The sequence below is a fragment of the Octopus sinensis genome, unplaced genomic scaffold, assembly GCF_006345805.1.
Source record: "Octopus sinensis unplaced genomic scaffold, ASM634580v1 Contig14783, whole genome shotgun sequence".
In the NCBI taxonomy this organism is placed as follows: Eukaryota; Metazoa; Mollusca; class Cephalopoda; order Octopoda; family Octopodidae; genus Octopus; species Octopus sinensis.
Genome location: NW_021833382.1, coordinates 12,222 through 20,199, shown reverse-complemented (window position 1 = coordinate 20,199; position 7,978 = coordinate 12,222).

Genomic DNA, 7,978 nt, shown 5'->3' with positions numbered 1-7,978 from the left:
TCCGTCCATACGTTATGGATTCAAATTCCGCCGAGGTCGACTTTTTCCTTTCCATCCTTTCGGGATCGATAAATCAAGTACCAGTTGAGTACTGGAGTCGATGTGATTGACTGTCCCCTTCTCCACAAAATCCAGATCTTGTGCCTGTAGTAGAAAATATTATTATTATCATTATTGTTGTTATTGTTGTTGTCGTTGTTGTTGCTGTTCTTATCAATATTAAAGGCCCAAATGACAAAGTGTGCAGGAGTTTGAAATTAAACGGAGTGACAAACTGTTTCACTCAAGTAGGTCACGGTGGGATTTGAATTCAGAATGGAAGCAATGCGTTGAGGGTCCCACCAATCAAACACCTTAGAGTAATATTTCATTTATAGACATCGGGAGCATGAGGCATGACTATGGTTAATAAGCTCGTTTTGCAACCACGTGAACTCAGGTTCAGTCCCACTGTGCGACAAGTGTCTTCAGCATGGCCGCAGTCCAATGACTGAAACAAGTAAAAGATGATGAAATTAATCTCAGTGGAATTTGAACTTAGAACGCATAGATTTGGATCTAATAACCCCAAATACTCCGTCCAATGCTTTGAGGATTCCGCCAGCTCACCTAGGCTGGTGAGTTGGCAGAATCGTTAGCACGCCAGGCGAAATGCTTTGCGTTATTTCGCCTGTCGCTACGTTCTGAGTTCAAATTCCGCCGAGGTCGACTTTACCTTTCATCCTTTCGGGGTCGATAAATTAAATACCAGTCAAACACTGGGGTTGATTGTAATCAACTCATCCCCTCTCCCAAATTTCAGGCCTTGTGTCTATAGTAGAAAGGATTATTATTATTTTATTATTATTATTATTATTATTATTATTATTATTATTATTATTATTATTATTATTGTTATTATTATTGTTATTAAGGCGGTGAGCTGGCAGAGTCGTTAGCACGCCGGGCGAAAATGCTTAGCGGTATTTCGTCCGTCACTGCTTTGTGTGTGTTCAAATTCTGCCGAGGTCGACTTTACATCTTTACATTTCATCCTCTCGGGGTCGATAAATTAAGTACTAGTGAAACACTGGGGTCGATGTAATCGACTAGTCCCCTCCCCTAAAATTTCAGGCCTTGTGCCTTTAGTAGAAAGGCTTATTATTATTGTTACTATTATTCCTTTTTCTCCCAAGAAGGCGGAAGCACAAAGTGAACTTTAGCAGAAATTGAACTCAGAACGCAATGAATCGGAAAAATTATCGTAAGGCTTTTGGTCAAATGCTTTAACGCTTCTGTTAGGATAATTTCAAATTTTGGCACAAGGCCAGAAAGTTCAAAGGATGATGTAAGTCGGCCATTCTAACCCCAGCATCTAACTGGTACTTATTTTATCGATCCTGAAAGGATGAAAAGCAAAGTCGACCCCGGCGGAATTTGAACTTAGAACATAAAAAGGGACGAAATACCGCTAAGCATTTCGCCCGGTGTGCTTACGATTCTGTCATGATGGAGATTTGGTTGCTAATTGCAGCAGGTCGACTCACCAGATAGAAGTTCGGACTGGTTTCTAAATGAAATAAATGAAATAAAATGCCAGCCAGTCTAAGTACCTGGGATCAAATCGATTTCTATCGATTGTTTTATCCAAATCCAGCAACTTTCTGGCACGGAACCAATAATGTGATAAGTAAAATCCGTATTATTAATGGCAGCACTGTTACGTCACTGAAGATCAAGTCTTTGTATTCGTTTTGGCAGCATTCCTTTTAAAAGCGTCTGTTAAATTACATGTCAGCCAGCTTTCAAATAAGATAGGACCTTGTACGGTTCGCTCTCTTATCAGAGGTGCTTTATTTTTTGACACCGTTATCAGCGTCATGGTCATCGTTGTCGTCGACATCCTCCATTTCCACGTCCTTCATGTCGTCGTCGTCGTCATCATCATTCTCATCGCGGTCATCATCCGCCTCGTCGTCGGCGTCCTCCTCGTCTGCATCGTCGACGACATCCTCCTCCTCCACCACCTTATACCACCACCACCACCACTACTACTACTACTACTACTACCACCACCACTACTACTACTACTACTACTACTACTACTACTACTACTACTACTACTACTACTACTACTACTCATCCGCCTTCTCGTCGTCGCCGTCCTCTTCCTCCTACTCATCATCATTACCGTCGTCGTCCTCCTCCTCGTCCTCCTCCACATCTTCCTCATCATCATTACCGTCGTCCTCCTCGTTCTCGTCCTTCTCTTCCTCTTCCTCCTCCACCATCTCCTCCGCCTCTTGCACCTGCTGTAACAACAACAACAACAACAAACTACTACTACTACTACTACTACTACTACTACTACTACAACAACAATAACAACAGTAAAATTGTACACAACATACAAAAGCAACAGCAGGAAAATGATAAAACAAACAGACAAACAATCAAAATAATTCAGTTGAAAAAAAAAATGAGTAGTTGGGGCGCGGATGCCTGGACTGATTGATCTGTTTCGATTAGGCTGTAAATGATGATAAATGGTAAGAATTAACTGTTGAGGAATAGCCAGAGTAATATGTATATGTATATATATATATATTGGCCTGCTCGCTTATCCAGCGGGGTGGCGTCATTCGAAGGCTGAAACAATGCGAACGCATTGTGACCAGCGATGTGTAACAACATCTGATGGTCTAGGGATCACGTGGATGAGAAAGGCGCGATCCAGAGAGGAGTGGACAGCGTGCTGTGACCAGCGGTGTCAAATGGACGCCTGACGGACTGGTCGGTCAAAGTGATCAAAGTGATATATATATGTATATGTATATATTAGGGAGGAGGCGGAGAAAGAGAAAGAGGAGATGCTATATTATGATCTGATTATATAAAAGACAGGAAGACGGCTATGCGCAGAGAGAGGGACAGAGGCAGGGCAGACAGAGAGAGGTGGGTCGGTGAAGAGATAAAAATATGTTGACAGATATACAAACTGCAATACGTATATGCATATACGTGTAATATATATATATATATATATATATATATATATATATATATATATATACTCTTTACTCTTTTGCTTGTTTCAGTCATTTGACTGCGGCCATACTGGAGCAACGCCTTTAGTCGAGCAGATATCGACCCCAGGACATATTCTTTGTAAGCCTAGTGCTTATTCTATCAGTCTCTTTTGCCGAACCGCTAAGTTACGGGGACGTAAACACACCAGCATCGATTGTCAAGCGACGCTGGGGGGACAAACACAGACACAACACAAACATAACATACCCCCCCCATATATAATATATATATATAAATATATATATATATATTATATATATATATAAATATATATACATATATACGACGAGCTTCTTTCAGTTTCCGCCTACCAAATCCACTCACAAGGCTTTGGTCGGCCCGAGAGACTATAGTAGAAGACACTTGCCCAAGGTGCCACGCAGTGTGACTGAACCAGGAACCATGTGTTGGTAAGCAAGCTACTTACCACACAGCCACTCCTACGCCTATTTATATATATATATATATATATATATAATATATATATATATATATAATATATATATATATATATATATATAATATCACATGCTTGATCACTAAATCCACACGTTTTTTATTCTCACTGAATATTTTCTCTTATTCCTTTCTGTTGAAGAGCGAAGGCTCGAAACGTAAAATACTTTCTCACTTTCCCGAGCGTCAAACTAATACACCTGTTTCTTGTTCATACACCTGTATACGTATTTTGTTTTTTTCTGTAAATTTCTACTATACATATATATGCATTATTAAAAAGTATCAAAAATATCACAAAAACTCTTACTTAGAGTTTCACGTTCCCGTTCGTCAGACAGTTTTATTTAGAATGATAAACAAAACTGTCCGACGAACGGGAACCTGAAACTCTGAGTAATAGTTTTTTTGTGATATTGTTGCTGCTTTTTAATAAAGCATATTTCTCTACAATTTTTTCCACCTCTTTTTCGCATTTATGTGTTTGTGTTTACTCTGGTATATGTTTGTATGTATGTGTTCGTGTATGTATATGTTGGCTACATAGATAAACGATATATATAGATTATATATATATATATATATATATATATATATATATATATAATATTATTAGAGACAAAACCCCTATTTTGCAAAACAAACAAGGAAAAACTCATAATTTGAAACTGACTTATTGGAAGTCCACCTGAAGATTGTCGATCAAGACAAGAAACAATTGTAGTGGCGGTTTTTTTGACTATTTATTAAATTTTATGTATTGATTAAGTCTTTCCTTGTTTGTCTTGCAAAATAGTGGTTTTGTCTCTAATAATATTTTATAATATTTTACTATAAAATTGGATTTAATCCTAAATCTGATTTTTTCCCTGTAAATTGGATTTATTCCCTAATATTTATTATATATATATATATATATATATATATATATATATATATATTATATATATATATATATAAGTATATGAAAGAATGGAGTGAACGACTAGTTAACAAATATCTTTATTCTCGACATATGTTTCGAAGGCTGCATATTCCTTGTTCTTTCTGATGTGAATTTGCTACCCAGGTATCGGTTATCTTTCGAATTATTCTTAATAAGATAATTCATTCAATTACCTGCCTCTCTCTCTCCATATATATACACGTGTATCTATCTATCTATACGATATAATATATATATATATATATATATATATATTATATATATATAATATATATATATATATACACACGTGTATCTATCTATCTATACGTATATCAAGACAGACGGGGAATAAGAAATAGGAATATTTATATATACATATATAATCATATATAAAAAATATATAGTATGTATATATTATACTTGAGATGAACAGGTAAATAGGTGTACACACATACATTTTTAAAGAAAGATGAGGTAATAAGCATTACAGTAAAATATTTCTGATTATGACGCGCAATTTCCATTTTATGTAGATTCATATAAAACAATATTCTATGAACAGAACAAAATATAGAAAAGAAACCCCCAACAAAATACAAACAAACAACCCCCAAAACAACAAAACCAAAGAAAAATAAAAACAATCTTAATAAAAAAAAAATTTCTCCGGCTTTAACTTCAGAAATATAGTAAGGAGGAATATAAATGAATAAATTTACGTAGGTGGCTATACGGTTTATTTGTTTATATTTTTTTCCCCGAGGAAGTTTTTAGATTGACTAGAAAGCAGACGATAAGTATTAAGGAACGTCTGCTTTGTTGATTAACGTATTGCGTTTGACCTGGTGACATCCTAGGGTGTCTCAAAGGTGAGAGGGTAATTCCGTGGGCAAAGTTATTTTGTCTACTGCGACCCAGTCTGGTAGAAAATTGATTGAATCTATTCGTCTTTTTGGCAATGTTTCAAATGATTTAAGACAGGTGTATGTTGTTTATACCACTGTGATGCATGTATGTCGTATATACGAATGTATGTAGGTACGTATGTATATACATGTGAATGTATGTGTCCATAAATCTATGTCTGTTCATATACATATGCACACTCATAAATACTCATACACACACATCTATTCCTACGTACGCACGTGCGTACCTGCCTACCTACTTACCTACTTACCTACCTACCAACCTACCTGCCTACCTATCTACATACCTACCTACATACGTACACATACACACACACATATATACATAGAGAGATGTGCATACACATATGCATACATATATATGAATATTCATATTAAAATCTAGCGACAGGAACAGCTCTAGATTAAGATCTATATCAATATTAATATCTATCTATCTATCTATCTATCTATCTATCTATCTATCTATCTATCTATCTATCTATCTATCTATCTATCTATCTATCTATCTATCTGTCTGTCTGTCTGCCTGCCTGTCTGCCTGTCTGTCTGTCTGTCTGTCTGTCTGTCTGTCTGTCTGTCTGTCTCTCTCTCTCTCTCCTCTCTTCTCTCTCTCTCTCTCTATATATATATATATATATATATATATATATATATATCCAATATTACGTTAAACCCTCCTTCTTTCCTTCTTTCCTGAGCGTCCAATAATACAATATTTGTTCCACGTCCTCGCGTTTTGTGTTTTTTTTTGTGTTTTCTTGTTTGGATTAACTATATATATATATATATATATATATATATATATATATATATATATATATATATATTATATACTATATATATATATATATATATATATATATATATATATATATATATATATATACAGGGACAGTTCACGAAAAAACAAAAGACGAAGACAGGTGGTGTACAAAACAAACAGATGTATTAGTATAACGCTCAGGAATAGAAAAAGTCTTTTACGTTTCGAGCCTATGCTCTTCTACAGAAAGGGACACAGAAAAAAAAACAATGAGAGAAACAAGAAGAGAAAAAATGTGTGTAGTGGCTACCGATCTATCATGGCGACTGCCGGACAGAAGGGTCAGACAGGAGAGCGAAGAAGTAGGGGCGATAACAAAGTAAAGATGACCCCCAACAAGAAGGTGCGTGTGTGTATAAGAGAGTATGTATGTGCATGTGAAAGAGGGCCGGTGGTCTGGACGTGTGCGTGTATGTATGTGTAGGTGTGAAAATGTGGGGATGGGAATTGGTTAGTGCTGGTGTGTTGTGATGTGATGTGTAATGTTGTATGGTGTAGTGTGGTGTGATGTGATGTTGTTGGGAGGTGGGGGAGGCGAGAGTGGGGAAAGCACGGGTGGCGTGTGAGTTCGGCTGAGGGTTGGGGTCATCTTTACTTTGTTATGAAATCATAGTCTGGATACGGAAGCTGGCGGTTTTGAAGCAGTTGTCAATAGATATCCTCTTTTACTTTGATGTGTGTATGTATGTATGTATGTATGTATGTATGTATGTATGTATGTATGTATGTATGTATGTAAGTATGTATGTACGTATGTATGTGCTATCATGCTAAATCCGTGTAAATTTTGAAATATTTTTATTTTATTAAATACATTTCTTTTTATATTTATTATGAAAGTTATTGACGGACTGAAAATTTCGTGTAAAAATGGCACTTGTTAAATATGTAGCTTCTTTTAAGCTTTTACACAAAAATATATTATGGTGTATTTTGAGGAAAGGTCTTATCCAAGGGGAAATTGATTAGAATTTGACTTGGGTAATGATGGACTACATTGTGGAAATATTTGTTTCTTTATCAGCCACAAAGGGCTGAACACAGAGAGGGGACAAATTACAAAGTAGAGCTTTTCTTTTTGGGGAGAAAAATAAATAAAAAAAGGTGGAGGGGGGTAGGTTTTCGATCAAGAGGGATCGTAAAAAGAGAGAGAGAAAAAAAAGAAAAACGATCAATAGGGATCATGTATCACAGAAATGTCATGATGTAAAGTGTAAAGGGGAAAGCAGATAAGGTTTATCCGTGGAAAGAAAAGGCTACGGGGAAGACCACGGTAACCTCGGTCATTGGGGAAATATTTATAATCACGAAAGAGATGTAATTAAAGAAGCACTTACGATCTGCTTTTGCTTTTATTTTGTTTTGCGACAACTACAGCATGTATCCAATTGTAAACCCTGCCTTGTTTTCACTGATGAACATTGTGTTAAAGGGAGAAACATAGGGCAATTATGTGTATATATAGTTTAATGTATATATCCCAAATCGATTATACGCGCACGCGCATAGACAAAGATACAGATAGACGCGCACACACACATGCAGGTGTTCTCATATATGCATATATATTTACACACACACACATATATAATATATATATATATACGTAGGGATATATGTATGTTTATATCTATCGATCAATTAATCAGTATGTCTGTCCATCCATCCATCTCCATCCATCCATCCATCCATCCATTCATCCAGCCATCCAGCCACCCACCCATCCATCTATCTATCTATCTATCTATCTATCTATCTATCTATCTATCT